The sequence below is a fragment of the Stegodyphus dumicola genome, chromosome 2, assembly GCF_044657685.1.
Source record: "Stegodyphus dumicola isolate Sdum_Otavi_A_Nest chromosome 2, ASM4465768v1".
NCBI classification, from domain to species: domain Eukaryota; kingdom Metazoa; phylum Arthropoda; class Arachnida; order Araneae; family Eresidae; genus Stegodyphus; species Stegodyphus dumicola.
This window is the reverse complement of record NC_140769.1, coordinates 93,304,629-93,332,382: the sequence shown is the minus strand read 5'-3', so window position 1 is coordinate 93,332,382 and position 27,754 is coordinate 93,304,629. Positions and strand designations below refer to the sequence as shown.

At 31.8% G+C, this 27,754-nt stretch overlaps 1 protein-coding gene across 2 annotated transcripts in view; it reads left to right on the top strand.

The window, feature by feature from the left end:
* The first annotated feature begins 294 nt into the window (after positions 1 to 294).
* LOC118202778 (uncharacterized) overlaps positions 295 to 27,754 on the top strand; it is a 63,117-nt gene continuing 35,657 nt past the window's right edge. Inside the window, exons 1-2 of one of the 2 annotated variants that reach the window (XR_015039499.1) lie at positions 295 to 367; positions 4,973 to 5,230. The gene's annotated coding sequence lies outside the window, so the exon portion shown is untranslated. Of the gene's footprint in view, positions 368 to 4,972; positions 5,231 to 21,455; positions 23,220 to 27,754 lie in introns of those variants that run through there. The other variant, XM_085810906.1, reaches the window with a different exon arrangement.

The following is a 27,754-nucleotide window of genomic DNA, read 5'->3' as shown; positions in this document are numbered from 1 at the left end:
CCAATTATCTATTATAAATTTAACAGTTTATATGTGTCTGTATAAGTTGGCTCTGACTATTATACTTGCTGTAGTAGAATAATTTGACACCCCATTTTTTTTCTCAAGACATACTTTTCTGGGGTTCCCTCTTTATGTCATAAAATAATTGTTCTTTTTACCTTTCTTCTGTGCTTTTTATCAAGACAGAGAAGAACGGAAATGTCTAGGAAGGAGCATTACTTTGCTTTATATAAAAAATATGCTTGGATACAATTTACTTTTTTCAAGTTTGGCAACACTGTTCTCGAAACGTTTGGGAAGTCAACATTGTTTATATGTATTATAGTTATATTGTTTTTTTTTTAATAGAAATTTTAAATGAATTGTGAGACTTTGATTATGTATTTGCATATTTATTATCTTTTTATAATCAAATATATATTTACTTTTCAGTGTGTGTATTTTAAAATTGTCAAACTTTAATTAATGTATGTTTTGTTGTACATAATAGTGCCGTTATTTGAAGTAGAAATCTAGATTTTTTTTGTTTCTTTAAAAGTTGACTAATGTATGAACGAAATATTTAAAAGTATCAGTCTTAAACCCGGTGATTATTCTGATTAAGTTTTGGAAGTTTAATATAGCATTTGTTGAGAATTGAAATTAATAAAAGACTGTAGTGACTTAAATTTGGAATTTTATTATATCATTTTATCATAATTAAAAATAATAAAAGACTTTGTAGTGACTCAAATTTGATCATGTTTAATTAAAACGAGTGTAGATTTATAAATTTAGATTATCGACAGAATTTATTCCTGTAACAAATATCCCTTAGTTTATAATATAAATGGTTGTTAAAAAAATAATTTAGAATATTGGTAGATAAATGATTTAAAGGTTGATCTTTACATTATGGTAACTTGGCGATTTTTTGGCGAAAATTTGGCAAATAACTTTCCTACAGCAACCCTCTATTTTTTTCCCCGCCGCCATTTTGTCTTCACGAAGTAAAGACATGTTTCTTTTCTTTTTATCTACTGAACACTTCTTCCAACAATCTACTAGCCGAATTACACTTATGCTAGAAATTTTATCAAACAAAACTGTTTAATCATGACAAATATTCACTGCAAAATTGGGAAAAAGTGCACAATACCATACTCCTTACGCGTTTTTCAAAATAACACATACACATAAACCATGTACACGCCGACTTATTTTTACCTAAAAAAACATCCCAGAAATGCACAAAAATGGCATTGCGCACACTCTTCACTATATCCATGTACACTGCTTTTTTCTCATAAATTAGAAAAATTTCACGAAAATACATGACAATTTTCTCAATCTTTAAACCCGGTAAAAAGAACATATATGAAATTACCTGATCGCGAAAAAGTATTTACCCTTTACAAATATGAACATTTCCACATATAAAATAAATATCCAAAAACTTTTACCTCTAAATCATCTATTACATTATACACGTCACCAACGAATTCATTCCACAAGCATTACAAATACTTAGTACAAATATTTAAATTATTTCCATGCACGTTTACTTCAACTAAAACGTATACCAAATTCCTACAAACATAAAATTCACAAAGTAACTATCATTTAATTAAAATATCACTAAACCATGTACACGTCGACTTATTTTTACTTAAAAAAAAATCCCAGAATTGCACAAAAATAGCATTGCGCACACTCTTCACTATATCCATGTACACTGCTGTTTTCTCATAAATTAGAAAAATTTCACGAAAATACATGACAATTTTCTCAATCTTTAAACACGGTAAAAAGAACATATATGAAATTACCTGATCGCGAAAAAGTATTTACCCTTTACAAATATGAACATTTCCACATATAAAATAAATAAAATATCCAAAAACGTTTACCTCTAAATCATCTGTTACATTATACACGTCACCAACGAATTCATACCGCAAGCATTACAAATACTTAGTATCAAATATTTAAATTATTTCCATGCACGTTTACTTCAACTTAAACGTATACCAAATTCCTACAAACATAAAATTCACAAAATAACTATCATTTCATTAAAATATAATTAAATTCAAAAACACTGCATAAAATATAAATGAGCACATACATTAAATTAATAAAAATTAGCTTACAATCCTAATTACTTTAAACTAAATCATTGCTAATAACAATTTTCCCAATAATACCAAATTCCTTTCCACCTTACATTTAGAACAATGCATAAAAATAATATCCTCAAATAATTAAAAATACTAACTTACCTAATCTTCTTCAGAATCTTGATTACGTGGCAAATACACTTTTCTAATTCATTCAATAAAATTATTGAAAGATTTTTTCTGCGAATTTTTCCTCCATACTTCCTCCGCTAAATAAAAAGCAAACTTCTCTTTATCACAATGCCTAAATACCCATTTCGAATTCACTTTAGTTAGGGCGATGGGATCCAAAAATTAAACAACGCTGTTTCACACAACACAAAATAAAGCTAAATACAAAATTTCCAGATTTTTTCCCGATTTCCCCCCTTTTCCGATTAAAGAACCGTAATTCGTCCATTAATATCACATGACATATCCCATGATCTCTCATTTCCCTCACGCAAAATAATGCATAATCGGAACTGAGTACTTCTCACATTATTACCAAAGTCCCAGGTAGTAACCTTTATCGCCTCCAAAATGTCGCCAAACTACCAGTTACCATATTGTAAAGATCAACCGATTTAAATAATATGCGCAGATCTTATACAAATAAAAAGAATATTAATCTAATAATTTTCATTACTCCTTGTTGGTCTGTTTCTATTTGTTTCAATGCAATTACTTGCATCATATTTGCTGGTAAAAATATTACACCTTTAATCATAATTTCTCATTTGCATTGTGAATAAGGATTTTATCTTATTTTCTTCACATCTGATGATTTTTTATAAATTTTAAGTTGCACACAATTTGTTTTGCACAACCTTTTTTATTTATGCAAAAGCTTTTTAATATTTATATGTGTTTAAATAAATATGTTTTAACTGTGATATGCAGCTATTTATTTTACATTTTAATGATCTTTTATTTCAAATTGAAATAGCATTTGTTATATTAATTGCCATTTTTCAGATTAAATTATTTCATAAATTAAAATTCGGCTAATCTTTAGTATATGGTACAGTAAGACCCCGCTTAACGCGGGGGATACGTTCCATCAAAGTAGAGCATAATGCAAAACAGCGCTAAACGAGGCTATCTTTACATGTAAATATTGGGGTTAGGGGAAGATGGCTAGGAAATTGGTTAGGTATTAAATTTAAAAAGTATGTTTTTTTAATAAAAATAAAACCAAACATTTATTTCTTGAAGCCCAAATTAATACCACATTATTATTTCTTGCAAAAATAAAAACAAAATATAAATAACAAAACGAATATTCTTAAAAAAAAAAAAATAAATAAAATTCTAAGTCAGTCATATTTAGTTAGCCTTCCGCGTTTTCAGTGTTCTGCCTTTTTGTGACAAAAGCATCTAATGTTGTTTGCCTTTTTCTTTTGCGTTGTTCTCTTAAAAGTTCTTCATAAATGGATAGAGCATCTCTAACACCACGCCTTACTTTTGAGCTCCTGTCAAAATTCGGATCATTTTCAATGAATTGATCCATTATTTCAGTTATGGTAGACAAACTCCTATTTACAAACACCATCGAAAGTTCTTTTTGCTCTTCTTCTGAATCACTGCTGTCAACATTTTTGTTTCCTTCTTGTTCAGTTAATTCCTTGAGCTCATCATTAGAAAGACTAGCCGCTGCTTCTTGAATTATTTCTTCGACATCTTCCACATTTACCCCTTCAAAATATGTCTGTGCAATACCGCACCAAACAAGAAATACAAGTACACTCTTTCGGATGTGTATTTGAAAACCTATCGCTGCATAATATTTCGTGGAATCCCCGTATGCTGCGAGCGATTTCGTGGAATCCCCGGGTTGCCTAAACCGAAACAGCGTTAAAAGGGGTCTTACTGTAACAGGTAGTTTGGTAAGGCGATAAAGGTTACTAGCTAGGACTTAAGCAATAATCTGAGAAGTACACAGTTCGAATCACAGATTATTTTGTCTCGGAGAAATGAGAGACCATGAGACATGTAATGTGACACTTTCCGGAAAATTCCAATCCGGATTTTAGCTAATAAGCACTTAGAAACAATTTCACTGCTAAAGTGCAGAATCGCCCACTTATTTGTTTGACACTTTCTACAAGAGTAAGAAGAATTGGATTTTTGTCAATTTTCTTTGACCTTTTTAAGTAAAAATAGGTCGATGTGTACATGGATAAAGTCAAGAGTGTGCGCAATGCCATTTTTTTGTAATTCTGGGATGTTTTTTTAAGTGAAAATAAATCGATGTGTACATGGATACCGTGCATATACAATTATTAAAAACACGGCAAGCAGTGGGCGATTCTACACTTCCTCCCAATTTCGCACCTAATCTTCGTCATGATTAAGCACTTTTGTTCCATAAAAGTTCTAGCATAAGCATAATTCGGCTAGCAGATTGTTGGGGAGGGAAATGCCTTTACTTCGTGAAAACAAAATGGCGTCAAAAAAACCAGCCGGTTGCTGTAACAGGGTTGGTCGCCAAAAAATCACCAAGTTACCATAATCTAAAAATTCACCTAAAATTCTATATACATATATTACTTGATAAAGGTAATTGAAGTTATTAATCTATTAACTCTGTAGATGTACTTTTATAACGTAAAAATTTAATCTGTGATTAATGTCTATAAAGTTGAACCAGTTAGAATTTATAAAAAATGAAAATAATTATATCATGCTTTAGTATTTTAATTCTTGTAGTATGTTTCATAGGTGTTGTTTATTATTTGGTACTTTCAACTAAATAATATTTCTTTAGTACATATGTTTAGTATTATATGATTTGCTTTACTCATAGCATATTTTTTTCTTTCTAATAGATGGAATAAACCGGATTTTTAACTTAAAAAATATATCATCAGCTATATCCTTCACTTGCTCTGGAATAACAGTGTCTTCAAGAGAGGAACATCATAAATTTAAATGCAATTTATGTGGATATTCAACAAATATTGCTACAAACTTCAGAACCCATCAACTTAGACACTCAGGCGAAAAGCCTTTTAAGTGTATTTATTGTTCACATGGCTTTACTACAAAGCAAAATTTATTGAGACATATATATTTACATGAATCGGGTATGAAGTTAAATTAAAAGTATTAAATTGCATTTAAAAAAAATGCAGTTTTACCGTTTGGATAATAAAGTCTCATCATTTTGTCTAATTATAACAAATCTGTGTTGTGAACTGAAAGATTTAAATGTATTAGAATTTAAATTTCCTCATTTTCAGAATTCATTCTTGGTATTTTTAAAGATTTAAACTTTTTGTTTTTTCTTCTAGCATATCGTTTTTAGTTTTAATCTGACGTTCTCTTCTGAAATGAAAATATTGCTGTAGTTGATAGGGCATGATTATGTATATTCTGCATTATTTAAGTAATTGTAAAATTTTCCTGGAATTTTATGTACTTAAGAACTTTCCAAAGTGAATTATCTTTTCCTAATAAGTGTGAAAAATAATTAATGTTTAAACAAATTAAAATCTTAGAAATATCGGTAAAACTTTTCTTTATATATTTATTTTACATACAGGGGATACTGAAAGTCTCCGTTCGCATGTTTCAGACTTAATTTCCCACTATTATGCTGTTAGTATGAGCAAGAATACAAGTAAATTGTCTATGGAGCAGCATGCTGTTTTGGCATGGCGACCAATACATGAAGGAGGTGTTGGCACATTCATGATGCAGTTTCTGCAAGTGACAGCACAGTATGGTGATACTATGTAAAACCTGGTCACCAAAATTTCCAGAACTGGGCTGGGATAGAAGTCCAGCTAACAAAACTGGATGATGGAAAGCTATTGGATATTTCAGATTCCTTGCTTCAGTTGTGATCTAAGTCTATTAAGAAACTTACACAACATTAACACATTGATATTACAACTGCAAGTCGAAAGGGCATTGTGATTGTTCCTGTTCATATATAAGATTATTGTAATGCAGTAACTCAGAGTGACCTGTCATGGAAAGCTCTTATTTGATTTGAACTAAATCAAGCATTTCCTTTGAGATGTCAGTGACTTTTTTAGCTGACAGTGCTTGGTTTCAGCTGTCAGAATATGTCATTTTCTAAAACTAGTATTTGTGGTTAGCTGAAATCTCAGAACCTTGCTTGAAGCACCCTTTCATATGCAGAAGGTTGGAATGTGGGTGACAGTCAGCAGATGTCATATCACAAGGTCTTTTTTGACCAGATGGTGAGTGCATTTTTTAGTGACATCTTCCAAAAATTTATTGCACAATTACCTGAGGATGAAATCCTCTTTGTGAAGTTTCAGTGAGGTGGGACCATGGTCTATACCAGCGATTCTCAACCTTTTGACTAACACATACCATCTAAGCAAAAATTGAAAAACTTTAGTACCACCACTACATTTTACAATGATTATTTTTCAATATCTCAATAGAAATATTAAAAATATATATGCTTAAACCAAAAAAAAAAAAAAAAAAAGATGCACCAAGAAGGAATTATCCGAATGGGACGAAAATCGGCAGAAGTGATGCACATTTACAGAAAAACAAATGATTACAGTTTGAGAAAAATTGGATGATTTATTGAAGTGATAGAGCTTCACAAAGTGAAAAAGTCAGTAATGCATTTGTCCACCTCTGGCCCTTATGCAAGCAGTTATTCGGCTTGGCATCGATTGATAGAGATTGCGGATGTCCTCCTGAGGGATATCGTGCCAAATTCTGTCCAACTGGTGTGTTAGATCATCAACATCCTGAGCTGGTTGGAGGGCCCTGCCCATAATGCTTCAAACATGCTCAGTAGGAGAGATATCCGGCAACCTTGCTGGCCAAGGTAATGTTCGTCAAGCAGTAGAAACATGTGCAATGTGGGGGCAGGCATTATCTTGGTGTAAGCACAGTGAGGCAGGACATGAAGGGCAACAGAATGGGCCTTAGAACTTAGAACTTCGTCGACGTACCACTGTGCTGTAAGGTTGTGACGGATGACAACCAAAGGGGTCCTACTATGAAATGAAATGGCACCCCAGACCATAACGCCTGGTTGTCTGCCGGAAGACAATCAGGTTGGTATCACACAGCTGTCTGGGGCGTCTCCAGACTTGCCTTCGCTGGTATCGGGGCTCAGTTCAAAGCGAGACTCATCACTGAAGACTATTCTACTCCAGTTACTGACATTCCAGTGCGAATGAGCCCGACACCACTGCAAATGGGCTTGATGTTGTAAAGAGGTCAATGGTAGTCGGTGCAAGGGGCGTTGTGAACTCAGCCCCCTTTCTGTGAGGTGTCTATGAATGGTCCTTGCAGTCACTGAAGCATTAGTTGCACGTACAATCAATGATAATGATGCATCTGGGGCTGTCAGTGCCGCTCTGACGATTGCTGGGTCTTCACATTCTGTCATATCTCTAGGCCTACCGCTTCCTTCTTGATGCTGTGTGCAGCCATGTTTTCCCCATTCCTGCCAACATCGTCTAATAGTGGCGTCGCTTCTGCTCAAATGTCGAGCTATTTGCCGATAAGACCAACCGGCTTCTTTGAGCCCAACTACATGACGTCTGTCAAATTCTGACATCTGAGCATATTGTTCGCACACCTGTATGTGAGGCATAGTTACTGTCTACCAGAGTACATGGAATGAAATTCGTGAAGAATTTATGACCTGGAATCGTAATTTCTTCTCTTAAATATACTGCCAGTTGCGCAGATCAGATGCGCTGTTACGACAACCGTTCATTCATTGGCAGCCAAAATGTAAAATTTTGCATTTACCATCGAAACCTGTATGCATATCAATTTGTGTCCAATTTGCTTTATATCTTGGTGCATCTTTTTTTTTTTTTTTTTTTTTCTGAGAGTTTATTTTGCCATTTGCGCAACCTATGGGCTATTTGTATTAAATATGCATACACAAAAGAGTATTAAATCAAAAATTGGTTACCACTTTAATTATCAAAATTTAAGCTATAATACTTTAATCCTAAAATTTACTGTGAAACCTAGGCCTATTTAAGAGAGATCAGTTTCTTTGTGTCTGGTCTTATTTCTCTTAGATTTAATTGTAAATTAGGATCCATGTTTAATTTTGTCGTGTATTTATTTTTCTAATTTAACATGGAAGGAAATCCTTGTTCTCACAAATAGGTTGGGCAAAAAGGCAATACAAATTTAATAGCTTTATTTGAAATGCATTTAAGTTCTTTTTTTCGGTTCAGCCGAAAGTTAACAAGTGTGGTATTTTTGAGTTCTTCAGTTAGAATTTGAACCAAATGGATTTCTAATCCGATCTTCAATGGCTTGGCGGCTCTGGCCTTCTCCAGAAGTCTTCTTCCAGGCATCTCTACTCTTGGTAACTGGTTTCCAATTTTTAACCTTTAAAATATTAAGACCTTTTTCGACGCAGTCGATCCGTCTGCCCTGAGGTCTATTTTCCATGGGCTTTGCCAGATTTTCTTTCAGCAACGATCATCATTCATTCTAGCCAAATGACCAGCCTATTTAAGTCTCTGTAATTTGAAAAATTTTACAATATCAGGTTGTTTGTAAATTTTATAGAGTTTTAAATTAGATCTTCTTCTCCATGATCTGTCTGTTTGGATCCCACCAAGAATGCAATGCAAGATCTTTCAATCAAAATTTCTCATAGCTTCCTCATCACATAAAGTCAATGCCCAAGTCTCTGATGCATAAGACAAGACAGATCTTATAAGACTTTTGTAAAGAAGCAATTTAGTTCTTAACTTAAGAAAGCTGGATTTTAAATAACTCTTCTGGGCATAAAGCATCTATCAAAATCGTAAAAACAACCTTGTATTTAGCGTAAGTATAATGAAACAATCGATTTCGAGGGCAGCTAAAGGTCCCTCCTCATCAGGAGAAAGAAATACCTAGAAAGAAGAAAATAAAGGAGAAGGAGTCTCAGAAACACGTGGTCCTTATCAGCACTGCACGTGGTTATAACTGGATTTTTAATAAGAGTTGCACTGGCCGCCTACTTTTACTGAGCCAGGCTATCTGATCAAGCATAAAGGACAAGAAAAATTAGCGAAGTTAAAATAGGGAGCGAGGGGCAAATGCACCTTCACGCTCAAAATCTGAACTTCAAATAATGGAAAGCAACTACTGAACAGATTTTTGTACCCTCTGGTATAACCAAACGCGAGGAGGTAACGCCATCTATCAGGAAAAATAATTGAATTAAGACAGTAAAATTTTAAAGGCATTAGGAACGACTGGATTGGATTTCAAATCATTAACTAAACCTGCTAAATCTTTGTGAATGTGAAAAGCCTCAAGAAAATCCAGTTCACCTATGGAAGAAGCCTTTTGGATAATTTTTACAGACCCAAAGTCAAAATTATGGTTAAATGTCCAACTATGATACGCTATTGAAGACTTGATAATTTCGCCTTTTCTGACATAAGATTCATGTTCCTTGATACGAAACTGCAACGCTCTTTTTGTTTGGCCAATATATCTTAAACCACACTGACACGATATACTATAAATTCCCCAAGAATTCAAGACAGAAATGCAATCTTTTAGAATCGAAGGGTGAATTTTATTAATAGGAGAGAAACCGACTTGAAAATTGAATTTCTGGAGAATCCGTGCAATTTTATAGCTAACAGAAGGATAAAATGGAAACACGACAAGGTCATTAATATTATTTCTAACAGTGGAATGTCTTCTTTGATGGGAATCTGAAAATTTTTTAACGGCTTTATCAATAATCACAGGAGAAAATCCATGGTCAATCGCAACTGCTCTCAAATAATTAAGTTCATTGGTAAGCAAAGATTCAGAGGAACAAACTTTAAGCATGCGGAATACATAATAGTAAGAAGAAGCCATTTTTTGCTTAATAGGGTGGCATGACTTGGCATGGGGTGGTAAACAAACTGCAAAGGGTTTACGGTACACAGCTAAAATCAGTTTCATTGCGGATTATAAGAATATCAAGGAAAGGGAGGGAATTGTTGGATTCAATTTCAAGAGTGAATTGGATGGCTGGATCAATTGAATTCATAATAGATAGAATCTTGGATAAATCCTCTTTATAACAGTCAAAAAGTGCGAAAGTGTCGTCAACATACCGAATCCAAAGACGAAAAGATAGTTTATCAAATAATTTCATCTCAAAATAGTGCATATAAATGTCAGCAAGTACCGGACTGAGAGGATTACCCATAGCCAATCCTTCAACTTGACGAAAATATGCATTTTGGAAAACAAAGTGGGTTTGACTTCGAGAAACTTTAGTAAGCGAAACCAACTCATTAATTTCAGTATGTGTGAAGTGAAATTCCCGAAGCATAGTTTCAAGACAATTTAGTGCTCCTTCGACCGGAACATTAGTAAACAGTGATTTGACATCAAATGAAACCATAATGGAACGGAGTGGAGAAATATTTTTAAGTTTATCAATGACTTCAACAGAATTTTTTACAGTGTGAATATTGTTAGCTAGTAGAGGAGAAAATCTGGAAACTAAATATTTGGCCAAAGGATATGAAGCAGTACCTATGTTGGAAACAATTGGTCGAAAAGGAATACCGGTTTTGTGGACTTTTGGAAGAGCATAAAGCCAGCGCAATTAGTAATAGGTGGAATAAGTGATTTCTTCAACTGAGTTGGCAGAATGTGGGAAGATTTGATAGCACTTTTAACTTTTCATAAGGTCCGAAGTTGAAGGATCTTTAGGGATCGAGCAGTGTGGGTCTTCATTTATCAGTTTAGAAACTCCAGTAATATATGTGTGTTTGTCCGTAACAATGATCTGTCTGCCCTTATCAGCTTTAGAGATAATGATATTAGTATCAGAATGAATTTCACGTAAGATCTCATTTTCCTTTTTGCTAAGATTTGAAACCAAAGATCTGTTGTTAAAATTAACGTTATGAGTAATTAGGTGGCGGATTGTATCCTTCTGCGTTTCCGAAACTTTGGAGAATTTAAAGGCTTTCTCTATAGGGGTGATGATTTGAGGAATTGAAGGCTTAGATGTCTTTGAAAAGTTGAAATTATATTTTAATACTTTTAACTGATCCCCCGAAAGATTCCTATTGGAGATATTAACGATGGGGTTAACGTTTACAAATGAGGAAAAATTTTCAGTTGAATTAGCAATTTTTAAATGGAGGTAATATAATTCAAATTCAATTTTAGATAAACGCTTGCATGTGTCCCTTATAATATGACGAAGAAGTGCCAATTTGAATTTATGCAAAATTTTTTTAACGTGAACGGAAGCTTTAAGGCTACATTTCACGTGTATAAATTTGGGAATGATATTTTGATGTCTGCATTTAAGTAGAAACTAGATGATTCAAGAATTTCGTACGCTTAAGGCGTAACTTACAAAATCGGTTCTTGTCAGTGGACATATTGTGAAAAGGGTACAAGCAAGAAACAAGTGAACAAAAGAAATATAATTCCGAAAGTCCAAACAAGTAATTACTTATAACATGAAAAAACACCAATAAATAATGAAGACAATTTTCATCAACATATGACAAAAACATTCCAAAAGAAGAGAAACATCCAATACTGAAAACCGATAGCCACGTGGAAAGAAGCAACGAAAGTGAAAATCGTGCACGTGGTAAACCGATAAAAAGTAGAATTTCCTCGAAAAGGTCGGTTGATAGCATAAACCAAATCCGAAAAACCAATAGCCACGTGGAAAGAAGTAAATAAAATGGTGCAACTATTTGCAGCAAGGATTCTTTTTATATAGTTCTTGGGCCAACACATTTTTATTATTTATCTGTGTTCCCAAATAAGTAAAATTGTGTTAACTTTTTCAAATTTATAATTGACAATTTCTATGTGACTGAGTTGTAAGTCAGACTTTAAGCAAGGTAAATATTTAGTTTTATTTTCGTTTACAAATAAATTAATTCTTTTAGCACTTTGTTCCAATGACATAAATGCCTGTCTGAGAGCCGATGCAGTTTGAGTAATAATACCAATGTCACGAACATAAGCCAATATTTGAACTGAGTTAAAAATATTTTCTCTAATATTGATCTTTGAGTCTCTAATAACTTTTTCAAGTGCTATGTTAAACAAGAGGCATGCCAATGCATCTCCCTGTCGCTCTCCAATTTTTACCTCAAGCTGTTCTGTGTAATCACCCTGTATTATTAGAATTTTACCTCAAGCTCGAATTATGGTTTCTTAGAGAGACAAGGCTACAAGTTTTTGTAGAATTTTCTATTCATGCATAGATTTTATGAAGAGTTCTCTGTTAATACAATCACATTCTGTTCTAAAATCAATAAAAAGATTGCAAGTCTCGATTCCAAATTTTGTACATTTTTCAAGAATCTGTTTTAAGTTGAAAATTTGCTCAGTTGTAGATTTTCCCTTCCCAAATCCACATTGATAGTTGCCTATCAAACGACAAAAGTCTGTCAAAAAGAATACCGTATTTGACGGCATATAAGATGCACTTTTTATCCTAAATTTGGTCTCAAAAAAGTTACGTGCATCTTATACATGAAGGACACAGTCTTATACGTGAAGGTAATTGCATTCAATAATTGTTTATTTGGCTTTTACGAAATGTGAGAACTAAAAGAAACCACGCTATTGAAACTTTTTTTCCTTGTGTGTGGCCGTCTGAATAAGGGTGCGTCTTATATGCCGTCAAATACGGTAATAGAATTTTATAGGATCTACAAAGAAGACCGATTCCTCTATAATTACTACAGTCTAGGATATCACCTTTCTTGTGTGTCATGCAAATTGTACTAAGTTTCCATTCTGTTGGGAGTGTCTCACTCTTTCAAATATGTTGAATTAATTTTTTTATAAGCTGTACACAATTAGGTCCTATAACTTTTAAAAGTTCTGACGGTATATTGTCAAGTCCAGGAGATTTATTGTTTTTAGTTTTTTTTTAATGGCATTATTCATTTCTACCAATGAGGAGGGATCAATAGGCTCAAAATTTCTGACTGTTGATCAATCCAATCTTCTTTTTCATAATTCTCGGGAAAATGCATGCTGAAATTTATCAGTTAAGAACAATGATTTTTTATGTCAGATTCTAATTTTTCTTTTATTTTCAAATTATTTTTGGTTAGAAAACTTCCTAAATGTGATAAAACACTTAAAATATTATTATCAAATTCTTTGAGTATTAGTTTGAGTTTTTTTTTTTATTGTATTTTCCCTCTAATGGTAAACAAAATGACCGCTTTGCCCTTGTAATCCTAAATTTTATTCATTTAACTTCATTCCAGAAATATCAGCTAGCTATGCTAAATGCACCAACCATAATTCACTAAATAAACAATTTCACAATTCAAATTTTATAAATCGCAGAGGAAAATTTGAATTTCTGATGTTCAGAAAGATAATTTGGAAATCTCCATAACTACCTTACTTCGGAATGTGAAAAACATATTTCATGTTCACTGCCCCTTGCTTGGTATAAAATCGTAAATATTCTTGAATTTAAAGCTTGACTTTTAATAAAATTAACAATTTTCACAGTTTGATTCAAACTGATTTTCAGCTTTTGGGGGATTGTTTGGCTACTAAAGCTTCATGATGAATGGAGCAGTGAGTAAATTTATTTCAGGTGCGACTTTCATTATTAGAAAAATAACACCAAAATGTTTTCCTATTAAAGCAAGCACAAGCTACATTACTGCATATGGTAAAGCACTTATTCCAAGGAATATCATTCTCAGACATAAAATTAGTAATTACTTTGAAAATTTCATTTGCAGTTGCTCTATCATGAACAGATTCACAAAATAAATATTCTTCGGCAATTATTTTATCTTTGAAGTGCATGTAAACTAATAATTCAACAAAGTTTGTTATATCAGTAGTTCATCCAACTGCAATGCGAAATGCTCGCCGTGTTTTATTTTTTGAATAAGTGTCTCTTTTATGGAATGTGCCATTCCAAGAATTCGTCGATATACTGTATCATTTGGTAATGGAATATTATTAAGTTCATTAGCTGCTTCTTCATTGAATAATGTTAAAACAATATCTTCAACTGCTGGTAATATAAGGTTTCTTCCAATAGTGTGAGCCTGCCCAATCTTGACAATTCACAACTTACTAGGTAACTAGCTTCCAAAGCTTTTTTACTTGGAAGTAACAAAACCTTTCATTACTTGTTTAATATTTTTGAACTCTGATAATTTCCTCTTAAAATATTCTTCAGATTTATCCTTTAAATTGGTATGCTTAGATTCAAGATGTCAGTTAAGAAATGATGGTTTCATACTTTGATTGGATGACTGTGATTTCAAACAACACACTGAGATTGAGGGTCCATTTCGTCTCCATTTGAAGTAAAATAACTTTCAATATATTTTCTAGAAACTTTTTTTTTTTTTCTTTTCAGTATTCTTAGTGCTAGTAAATTATCCTGCATACATCACTTGTTAATCATCACTTTCCCATTTAGTCAGTCCTTGCCATTTTGCATTTTAAAAAGCTGTGTTTGTTTTATTTTTCACAAATATTTAAATGCACAATATATGCCTAGTTCTACAAAAACAATGATATTCTTGAATCATGTAGAAAAGTAAGAAACTCAAAGCAACAAGAAAACAAAACACCTGATGTTAGAGACAGCAAATCGACTTAAAAAAAAAATGATTCTAATTGAAAATAGAGCAATGAGCCCGGAAATGGTGGCAACATAAATCAACTCTAAAAGCATTAAGGAGATAGTTAAATTATATATAGATTATTTTTATTTCCTATTAAATACAACATCCATTTCTATTACTCCTTTTAGAAACATATTAATGACAAATTTTGTTATGTCTATTGCTAAAAGAATGTTTGTAAAAATAAAAACGGATTATTTTTAAAGTGTGAGGTTATTGACCCTTGACCTTGAACAAAGCTCAGATCACATAAATTTATGAGTGTCAGAGAAAAATAGGATGTTGGGGTACTTAATTTTTTAATAGTTAAAAATACTTTATTTCTTTGCATACTACATTTTTTTCTCTTGCATACCCGCCAGCGGTATGTGTACCTCCGGTTGAGAATCGCTGCTCTATACTGCTTGTCAAACAATGGACTTTTTGCACCGACTGGCTGATATCCAGAAACGTTGTGCTCATCAAGGTCATCTGAATTGACCTTGCCGGACTTTTACAGTACAGCAAAGAATACTGTATGTGAGAGATCACATTTCTTACAGAAACTGCATAAGGGAAGGTAGAATATCTATGCAATTACATAATAAGACCTATGTAAGATACTGCATAATAATACAGTGATTGTACATTCAGCCATGCTTGGATGCCCATGGCATTCATTTTCAACATCTCCTGTTGATGTGCACCAATAAGTGAACTTGGACTTTCTGAATACCTGTGTAGAATTAAGTATTGAATGATTTGCTGTTTTTGTAGGCAATGTATTGCTATTCTGTAAGCCTGACAAGTATAGCTTACAAAAATAGCAATTCGAGCAATATATGCTATTCTTAATTACTTCAATCATGACAATGTATTTGATTTATTTACCAAACTATACCATGCTATAAATATAATTTTATTTTGATGAAATTAGTAAAAACAAATGTGAAAACTTATTACTTTTTATGTTTGTTAATTATCCCCTGGGTTTGCCTTTGTTAAATCCTAGTATGGTTCCAGAGAAAATAAGATATATTTTTCTTATCAGGACCAGATTTAGAAATGTATTTATGTACACACATACAGATAAAAAAAAAAAAAGGGGGGGACAGTTCTATATCTACTGTTCTACTGGGCCGATTGACAAAATTCAACTTGCGTTTCTCATGTCTCGAAAGCGAGACTTAGGATATGTATTAGATTTATACATAGCATTGTTCCAATACAGGTATTTTGACACAAAATCTGACTTTTTCTGAAATAACATATAACTTTTTCCCCATATTTCAATTCTATGATTCAAATTATGTCAAACTACCAATTTTTGTAAAATTCGCACGAGTAGTTTTTAAAAAAATTAGCTCTCAAAATTTTAGCTCCTCAATATTAATTGAGTTTCATATATATTTATTAATCTCTCTTTTTTTATTAAACTTATTTGATTCTTTCTTTCACATTTCGAAATTCAGGTTCATTCCAAATAAGATTCACCCATTTTTTATGATTTATTTTTTAAATTAAATTTTAAATTTTTAAAATTTTTTCTAAAGAATTTTGAATAATACTCTATAAAATTTTTACCATCATCTTAAAGTAGACATATTTCTAAGCATACCTGCAAAAAATTACAGTTTTTTATTCAAAATTTCCAAAGCTATACTTGAATTTATATATTGGTGCATTTTGAAAATTGGCGTATTTATTGAAAGTGATAAAACATTAAATATGGTTTAGACACTTTGCTAAAATTATTTGAAAGTTGGAATGAGGTCACTTTTTTTCCGCTCATGCACAATGTAAAAAGGTTTAATGTACCTGCTTAACTCTAGTGAGATGGTGTGAGAAATTTGGACTTCACTTATTGTTAGGTCAGGTAGAAAAATGCTATCCCACACAACCACCCAAAGGTTGAAAGTGTGATCCTCGCCAACATCAGTACAGCATGAGTCAGTATATTGTTGCCCATGAGTGGACTCTTTAGCTAGCAGGTGTTTGAAAGTGACATGCAAGAAACTCTGTTGGTAGGGTTTGTGTATTTTGATACGATAAAGCACTCGAGGGCTATCTGCCTAAGGGGAGGGATGCCTTCGTGGACAACTTTATAAAGGAAACTGGTTCTTATACACGTTACTCATGGGGAAAAAACCTCTGTTTAGTCGGCAGAAGAATTATGTTTACAGCACACTTGCTTCTTTTTATAGACTATTATATTTCCCATTCCTAGACTTTTGTAAAGGAGGATTTTAAATTTATTTTGTTTATGTTTATTTTTTGGGTTGTGGTCTAGAAATCCAGATATTGGGCGTCTGTATTTTAGACTTCATGCTGTTTTTAATAAATTTTGCCTTTTTTTAATAATTTAAAGCTAATAATGAAAATTTGTTATTAGATAGAAATATTTATTTATTGTTTTGCAAACTAATGGACTTTAGAATAGTTGTGAGACTTGTTCTGGTTTCTTACTTTTCCACTGTAATCAAGTGGTAGAATATTTCTAAGCATATATCAGCTATGCCATCTAGAAAAGCTTTCACACGCATTGAATTTGCGGTCATGGTCATTGTCTAAAGCAAAATGAGAATAGACTTTCTCTTTAGTTTAGATCTGTTGATGTTCACTCCAGGCATTTATCAAGATTTTTCATACAGTCTTGAATTTTGTCCAACACTGTTTTTTTATGGTTGTCATTATTTCAATAGGATTAAAACCTTTTGTTTTCTTTAAGCTTTTTCAATAGTTGTAAAAAGATATAGGAGTGGATAATTTTAATAATATAATTTTAATAATTTAGGAATGACACTGCAAGATAGGCATGAAAGCTTGTGTTCAAAGTTATATATATAGATCATTTGCAAAATATATCTTTCCTAATAACCTGAGATTATCAGTTATACGACTTAAAAATTATGACAAAGCCTTTCTAGATTAATGAATAATGTGTTGTTGCTTTCAGTGTCTTTAGTATTATTGTTTTATCAACATTTACTGCACTTTTGTTTTTTGAGCTTATTGCATTACTGGTTAAATATGTTTTGAATTTTTTAATGCTGGAAATGTAAAAAAAAATATACATTGTACTTTTATTTTTATCATGTACAGTACAAAGTCTGAAATCCGGACTTCAAAATCACCAACGTTTTCTCGTAGGCTTGAAAGAAATGTTCAATAAGGTAAACAAATAAATATTAAGCTTTTTTTTTTCTTGTAAATATTGATACCCTTTATATCATAAGTACTTCATGATTTGATATTTTTTATTTTATAATTCCTACATGCCATCTTACTAGATTTAAACTCATGATCTTATATCCAGAAAAACCCCAAATCCCAGACTCGTGTACTGGAGATAATGCCGACGAGTCCGGATTTCGGGCTTTGTACTGTCTAGGTATTAAGGACTATATGTTCTTTGCTTAATTTCTGAATCACATAATATTAACATTATAATACATACCAGTGGTTCTCAGCTGCTGCAAGATTGAATGTGATTTTATTGCCCTCCCACCAATAGTTTAAAATGATCCTTGGGTTTTTTATTGAAAACTCCAGTTTACCATAACCTGCCTAGAGCTCAAACTGTGCTAGATTTTCACCTCAGAACTGGCCGAGGTTATTTGTAAAATAATCTCCATTGTAAGAATCTAGTAAACTTACCAATCTGTCTGTTATGTGGTTTTTCTGACATGACAGCTGACCACCTGTAGACCCTCACTGATTTTAATGATATGGCCGACATAAATTTTGCTAAACATGTTAAGTTTTGCTTGCTTCAAGATTTTATCAGGCTGCTTGACAGATACTAATGAAATACGTCCACGTTTGTATCCTTTTAAAGTCTTGTTCCCTGTTACCTGGTTTGTCATTATTTTCATCTGAAAGAGTAACTAAATAAAAGATAAAAAAAAAAAAAAAATCTGAGAGGTTTCAGATTTTAAATTACGTCCTAAGAGGCATTTTTTTAACATTTTATGTATTACATTTATTTATTAAATATCACGTTCTTCGCACTTAAACCATAAAATTCAGTTCAACAGCAATATCGCAAAATAGTTTTAAAATGAGCATATCTTTAGAATTTCTGATACAGAGACTCGTGTACTGGAGATATTCTTTTTCTATACAATGTTGCCATTGCTCACTTTGAAATCCTTGAGTTTGTTAATAAAAAATTCGTTAAAAGTTTTACAAAATATGAAATCGATAATAACACAAATTTCAAATTTGGTCTTCCACATGTCCATATTTGTAGGAGGATTACATCATTCAAAATTCAATGGCTCTGTGTACTGTTGTTTTATGACAATGCGAGAAATATACATTTTATGCAGATTTTTCATTATTTAATTTCTTCAAATATAATGCAGGACTCTTAACATTTCGTGGCAACGGTTTGATTCAACGCAAAATGAAAACAGTAGTCCTTCTTTTGGACTAAATATAAAAAATAATAAAATTAATTAATAGCATATTGTAAAAGATAGGAATTTGTAAAATAGTTTTTGAAGAAATTTTAAATCTTATTTAGGGGTGTAGTCTTCCATGATACCTATTAAGTTCTGTTGGCAACCTCACAAGTCATGCCCAAGCTAATTAAATGACACTTATTTTCATCAATAACCAAAGTACCAAGGAAAAAATTTAATGCTTAGGTGCCACATCCCTACCATCTGTTATCAGGATCAGTTTAAGAAATGTATGTATGTACATTTGCAAGTATGTGTACACAATATATGCACATACATCCATATATATGTTCCTACATTTCTGGATAACAGAAGAGTTTCAAAAGTTCTAATTAATTTTTGAGGTGATTTAGCAACTGCAGTTAATATGGATCAAATGCACTGCCATTGCTTTACAAAAATAGTGTGAAATATTCCTTTTCGGAAGAATGCTATAGCCCCATTTTTATCTGATGGTAAATTGTTATCGTTTTAAATAATTTCACAATTTTTATTACTTGGTTATGATTTTTTTATTTGCTATATCACTTGGCGTTAATTAGCATCAAACTTGCTGATTAATTGCTGCCACCGGTAAAACAGACAATCATTATGTGTTGTAATGGCCAAGATAATTGTGTTTTTGCATTTAAATCATTTAAATTTAATTCTTAAATTCACTAGCTTGTTATTAGAACATGTAATATTTATTTGCACATAAATCCTAAGAAAGTAATTTTAAATGATGATTCTTCTTCCTCTTTTTAAAATTTGTTGGTACACTGCGCAAAAAAAAGGGTGAGACAGTTTTATATCTCCCATTCTACTGAGCCGATTGACACAAATTAAAATTGTGTGTTTCGTGTCTCGAAAGCGTGACTTAGGTATTTTGACATAAAATCCGACATTTTCTGAAATAACATACTATTTTATTTCCATATTTTGGTTCTACGACTCAAAATATGCCTAGATATAAAATTTTGTAAACATTGGTGCGAAATTTTCGGAGAAGTTCAAAAATTTATCTTGCCGCAATTTTTTTAGTTGGTGCCAAGCATAATTCACTTGGCGAACTTCTTAATATATGGCAACCAATTTTCCTTTCCCTTCCATTATGCTGGAGCGGGAAAAAAGGCACTTCATTCCTACCTTTTTACATTGTGCATGAGCGGAAAAAAAGTGACCTCATTCTTCTTTTAAATAATTTTAACAAAGTATCTAAATCACATTTGATGTTTTATCGCTTTCAACAAATATGCCAAATTTCAAAATGTGCCAATATATAAATTTCCATATATCTTAGTAGAAAGTTTGTAGATTTGAGGTCCGGATTGTGAACGTCTGGATTAAAGACTTTTGACTGTATATACCAAACTCGATTAACACTGAGGAGCTAAAATTTTGAGAGCTAATTGTTTAAAAACTACTAGTGCGATTTTTACAAAACTTGGTAGTTTGGCATAATTTGAGTCGTAGAATCGAAATATGGAAAAACAAATTGGCATGTCATTTAAAAAAAACTCCAATTTTTGTGTCAAAATATCTATATTAGAACATATTTTATTGGTAATGGAATCTGCATTTTATCTGGTAAATAGTTTTATTGGGAGTAGATATTTTAAAAATCTGCAATGCTTGAAAATAGTTTAGTGAAATCTGTGCTATATTAGGTACTTTCCAAAATATTTTGATGAAATCTGTGTTATATTGGGTATTTTCTGATATTTGTACCTCCACCAAAATGTCATGAATTCATTGTTGATTTTGGAGAGCATCTGCAAACATTTTGGCAGATTTGGAGATAAGCAATTGAGTATTATTACATCTGTTTTAACAATGCATTCAGTGCCGCCAATTTTTTTAAAATTCTTTTTTCCCCAATAGAAGACATGCACACTTATCAGAAGTAATTACAATAATCAATAGTTATTCTTTAAGATAATCCTAGTTTTCTTCACAGAATTTTACTGACGTATATTGTTTTGTCCAACAATAAATAAAGTGAATATCTGTTGTAAATGAGAATTTAACAAATATTCTCTATTCGTATAAAGCTAATATAAAATAAAATTTAATTAAGAAAATTTTAATTGCAAAAATAAAAATAAAATTTGTTATTGCTGTGAACTAATTTACAATATCATTTAAATTCTAAGAGCATATGCAAATTAAGTGCACATATCTGAAACCATGAAAAAAATAAATTTTTATATTTAGTTTACTATATTATTGTGAAACAATATTGTAAATGAGATATGTCTATCTTCAAACCAATTTTTTATCTGCATTCTAACATTTTGCTTGCAGTTTTTCGTATTGTTTTATTTCTATTATATTTGGCCAATTAAGAAATGCAGCTTCATAGAAGGTAATTTTTGTATTCTATATTGTTAGAAAAATACGATATTTATGAAGAAATGTGTCCTACCAGTGGCTCTCAATATTTATATTCATCCTGATTTGGATTTGAAACCTCATAAACAGGCTGACTGCATGGTTTTTTTTTTTTTTTTTTTTTTTTTTTTTCTGTTTGTCCCATGTATAACGTAAATATCAGCCAGTTTCTCTCAGGAAGACTTCCATGAAGATAGCCTTCCACTTAGGCAAATAACCCTCATGGCTTTGCCATTTTCAAATAACAACCTAACCTGAAAAGTGCAACAATTTCTTTTTCCATTCAAGTATCTCCATAGTCCCCATTATGATTTGTTATGAGAGTAGCAGATGTACTAAGATGCAAAAGAAATACTGATAAGAAAAATGACTGTTTAACTTCAAAAGTTGAATCCTCATGTACTAAAATACATATGTCCATACATGGTTTGCCACATAAAACTTTTTAGCAACATAATGCATTGCATCCTCAGTACTTTTTAGTGGGGTGCACATAATTATAAAGTGCAATGTAGTCTGTTGCAGTTTAAATAATAAGATTGACAGTATGAAATGTATATATTTTTCTTTAGTTATATATTACTAACATAATGACTGAATAAATGTCCAAAATGTGGATTATGTGAGTCATTCACAGATAAACATTTAAATTTTTCTGTAAATTTATGTTATATGATGCCATACCTAAATGCATTCATGTTTAGAAAATATTCTCATGCAGTATCAGTTGTATAAATATTTCGTAAATTATGTGAATGAATTTTTTTTTATTTATGACTCGTATTTATATATTAATTATTTTACTTATTTTATAAATTATATTTTAACTGCATCAAAAGTTATTACATAAGATAATACTTTGTAACTTCTAAATTTGTCTTTGGATACTGCTAATAATTAAAGTATTTTTGTTTGTTTGTGGCTTGTCCCACCCAATTGACAGTAACATCAGATCAGGTCTCTGATATCAGAACAGGCCTACAAAATTCATTACAGTAAGGGGTCAAGATTGTGCCTGTCGTTGGCAAGAGCCTTGAGCACCTGGTCAGTTCCACCCCTAATTTTGAAGGAGAGCACCCCAAGGAGATACGTTCGAAGGTGTTCCACCCCTCCTGTCTTACCACCAATCTCTCGAAAGGACTTGCGACATATTTAGAGTGTCCCCATGCTGTATACAGACACTATACATTTCATTTACAAACATCATTGCTTTCTCCAGAATTCGCACCCTGGCCCTTAGATATGGCAGTCAGCATCGCTAACCACTATTCTAGTTGGACGGCAATTAAAGTATTTGTCTAATTACTTTTTCTATATGAAGGTAACAAATTTGTCAAGATTATTACCTTCTTAGAGGAAAGAGAGTAATTTGTCTTGTGTTTTTAGTGTTACTAGGGTTTATTGGGATGTAGATTCTTTAGAAAAGTCTGAAGATTAATCAAGAGTTATTTATTTATATTTTGTATGAATGAATTGTTGAGAATAATGAGAAATTCTCGATTTATTAATTATATTGTCTTTTTTAGGGGGGGGGGGCAAGAGAGTCTGGAAAAGATATTTTCTTCACTTATATTCTTGTTACTGGCTGAAATAAGTTTGACAAAACTTACTTATAAAAGCAGGTATTATATAAAATGCCAAAAACTGGATATCAAGTTATAAATCTATTAAAATTTCATGTTTCTTAGACATTTTATGCAAAGCTGAAAGACAAAGTATAAAATGCTCCTGATAATGTTTCTAATATCTTGTTGCATGACACATGACTTGATTTTCTTCCTTATTGCAAAAAGTTGATTCTTACTTTATTTTCCTCCCCCCTCCCAATTTCAAAGTCCTATATTTGTTTGTATTTCTTTCATCTTCATATACATCTTTTCAAGCCTTTCATCAGTGTCTTGTATTATTTTGCCGAAATAACATTTATCATTACGTAGAATACAAGTTTTTTCAGTTGGAATCTTTTCATGACTTTCTTTTAATATTTTATCTAGATAGTATCTGTGATTTTCTATAATGCCAAAGGAAAATATATATAACAGTAAAATAACTCTGATATTTGGAGAATGCGGCCAGCCTTTTATTTACCTGTTAAGTAATTTAGTATCAACATTTTTTATACTTTTCCTTGTTTAAGTTATAAAATACTTTAAAAATAATCTAAATTTAAATAAGTGTATGTATACATTTTGAGTTTTGGAAAGGAAGAAAGAAATCATTGCTTAGCAATAGTGAAAGGGGTGCATTGGGCAAAAAAGTTTGAGAACCACTGGTGTAAACATTCTATAGAATGCCTACTTTGCAATGTAGTATCTAATTTAAAAATGATGAAGCTGTCTGTGCAGTTAAATCATTTTGCTCATGAAGGTAATTTTTTTTAATTAATTAACTTTTTTTATTTGGTAACAATGCTTTTCATTTCACAGAAGTATTTTTCAAATTATTTTGTGCTTCTGTAAAACTTGTGTCAGAAGTACCATACATTTATTTGTTAACTCAAATGCCACAAATGATACTTAAAACTTTTAACTGTATTTCTTTTTTATATAAAGTTTCTAAATTTCAATGTTTTAAAAATTAAATTCTGATTTTATAAATTTTGACCATGTTATGAAAATTTCATTTCATTATGTGTTTGCCTATACTAATAAAATGACTGTTTGATCATTTTTTTAGCATTCATGGTACTTTCTGCTTATGCAACCCTGCCAAAATGTCGTGAAAAGTATTCATGAGGCAAAGCAGTATGTCACCAAATAATTATGTGGCAATTCACGATGTCATCTAGTATTAAGTATTTATGTGGCAGGTTAAGCATGTGTCTGTTTAGGGCGATGCGCATTGCTAAATAGCACGGATGCCGGATTTCTGCAATTCTGTGAAGTTTTTTAAATATAAACAGATCATTGTGTACACGGGAAGAAAAGAGTGCAAGAAAAAGGATTTCTCGAAAAAAAAATCCTTTATTACTGATGTTTTGGGCTTTTTTAAATAATTGTATTGATTGATTGCTCTTATATGGAATTCTTAGTGTGATGCTGTTTTCGAAATGGCAGTTCCTTTTTGTCATTAGCTTGGTGTAAAAAATGAGTTGCTGACAAGTTCATGAATAATTTCCAAATTTGATTATGAGCTCCCAAATTTTCATTAGGTATGCAGATAATCAGAAAGTACTGTATTCATTTGCTAATTAACCATATTATTATTATTAGTGTCATCCTAATTTGCATAGTTTTGTAATTTCGTTATACTTCTTGTGCATTTTATATATTTCTCTTGTGAAACTGAATGAAAAAGGAGTGAAATTAATTATTGGTGTTGGTTAATGAAGATGTATGTCAGAATTTATGTTTGGTGCATAAATGTTGTTAATTTTATTTTTGAGCTAGGAAAATTTTATGTAACATTCACTGATATAGATATGCATCTTAAATTCTTGTAATCTTTTCTCGCATTTGCATACAAACATTAATTTTTATATATACCGTATCTGCCGACATAAAAGATGCACCCCCTTTTTATACACATTTTTGAAGTATAAAACTATTACTGATCATTATAATGAATTTACAGTATTTTAAATATAAAGTAATACAAATACAAAGTAATACTTTCTGCAAATACCCAATCTATCTGGGAAAGAATGCTTTTAAATCTTTTTTTGTCAAAATCCAGACACTCATCTCCGGAGCTAAATGAAGAATCACTTGAAACTTCTTCTAAATCAGCATCTGAGTCCTCATACAACAAATTCTCCTCTGTACCATCCAGTGCATTACTAATGCCATTATGCAGTTCGCTTTTGTAGGTCATGTTTACTGTGAATTTTTTTTTTTTTTTTGGGATCCTCTTACTAATTCCACCAAATTCTTATCATTTTCTTAGTTTGGGGTGGACCGAAATGCCTCTCTGCAGCCCTGTTTCTATGTTCTTTAGCATACATAATCACACATAGCTTGTACACTATGTTATAGCAATGCCAACATTGTTTTTGAAACATAACTTCGTAAGAAATTTAAGAAAACTGAACAGTAGAAATTTCATACACTTATAAGTTGTTCACAAAAGCTTTAAAGTTTAAATGAACCTAGCTGTAATCGTCAATGACAGCACATGAGCATACACTGAACTTTATGTAACTGTAATATTATCACACTCTGCTAGGAAACAAGGGAAAAAATCGCATAACTCTGAATAGAGGAAATTTCCAGAAATTAATGTAATCAAAAACTGAGTATCGACGTACAAAGACACAGTACTGACATATAAGACGCACTCCGTTTTTCAGACCTATTTTCAAAGAAAAAAATGTGTCTTATATGATGGTAAATATGATATATATATATATATATATATAGCGTTAATTAACTTCAACCTAGTGGGTCTTTTAAGATTTCTGAACTGAGCAGTGCAAACTTTTGATATTCATTAAAAATAACTTGTCTTTCTTATATTACTGTGCAGAAGATAATTTATTTCTGTTAACTTATTTGACATTATTATCTTGATATTTGGCAGATATGTGTATATGCAGATAGAGGACAAAATAATGCGAACAACTGGGAAAAAGTATGACATATTTCACAGCGTACACGAAAGAGGTTAAGACGACGTCTTCAAAGCACAACAATGGCCGAAAGTCAAAGTTGGCTGATAGGGATAGACGGGTCTTGAAGCACATAGTAGTCCAAAAGCACAAGCAATCATTATTCGAGATAACATCCAAAATGAACAGGCATCTCCAGGACCCCATTTCAACAAAAACTGTCAAAAGGGAACTTCAATCTGTGAAGATTTATGGCAGAGTGGCAATTCGTAAACCCTTGATGAGAGCAACTAATGCTTTCAAGCGATGCTAATTTTGCAGAGATCACAAAGGCTGGTCCCCACAGCAGTGGCAACAGGTAATATAGTCAGATGAATCGTCATTCATCCTATTTCAGATGATCGGTTGCGTTTATGTCTGGATAATGTCCAAAGAAGCGTTTCATCCTGACTGCCTCTTGCCGACTGTGAAGTATGAGGGTGGCGCCATTATGGTATGGGGTGCGATATCTTGGCGCGGTCTTGGGCCACTTGTTATTCTGCATGGGGGGATAACATCCAATCACTATCTAAGCATTCTAGGGGGATCATGCCCATCCTTTCTCCGGACTGTATTTCCTGGGGAGCGACTGCTTTTTCAAGACGACAACGCCCCCATCCACACTGCTTCTTGGTTCGAAGAGCATGACGATGCAATTCAACATCTCATTTGGCCCCCCTCAGTCTCCAGACATAAATATTTTTGAACATTTATGGGCATATTTGGAGTCCAAACTTTGTTCCCGATTTCCACCTCTATCCAGACTTTCGGAATTAGAGACCGCTCTGCAGGAGGAATGGCTTAATATTCCTTTAAATATTGTCTATGACCTTTATGCATCTATCCCACATCGCATTCAATCTGTACTTCAGTCACAGGAGGGGTCCAACCCCCTATTAATAAAGATTTTCCATTATTTCACAGGTGTTCCTATTATTTTGTCCTCCATCTGTATATATTTTCTGTTATGTATGTATTTGTAAGAATTTACTTTTGTATTAGATGACTATAATTTAATATGAGGTGTCTCAAATATTCTGATTTAAATTTTATTAAGTGTCAGAAACAGTTCTGTTAACCTGTTATTTACTTATTTATTATTTTCTAAAGTATTTAAAAGAAATTAATGTGTTAAAATGTGTAACTGAAGAAATAAAAATTTATTTTAAGTGTATATATATATTTATTTTAAGTGTCTATATATATATATACATTTAGCACCTGTTAAGTAGAAATGTTGCATGTTTTTCCTTATGGCTGATGTTTATTGAAATAAATCACTAGTTATTTCAATGTAGTAAAAGATTCTTTAAATAACAAAATGAGTTTTTAAAATTTTACTTTTAACAGTAGTTTTATTGCTTTGCTGATAATAAAAATTATTACTTAAAAAATCATAAATTATACTTAAAGTAAGATATTGAAAAATTATATCTGAAGGCTTAACAAGTCTTTAAATCCTGTGTAAACTTTTTTAATAAAGCAAATATCTGTGTTTGTATTAGTTATTTAAAAAAATAGAGAAAAACAGGGTTTGTATTTAAATTGTAAATAATTTTTTAACATGCCAGG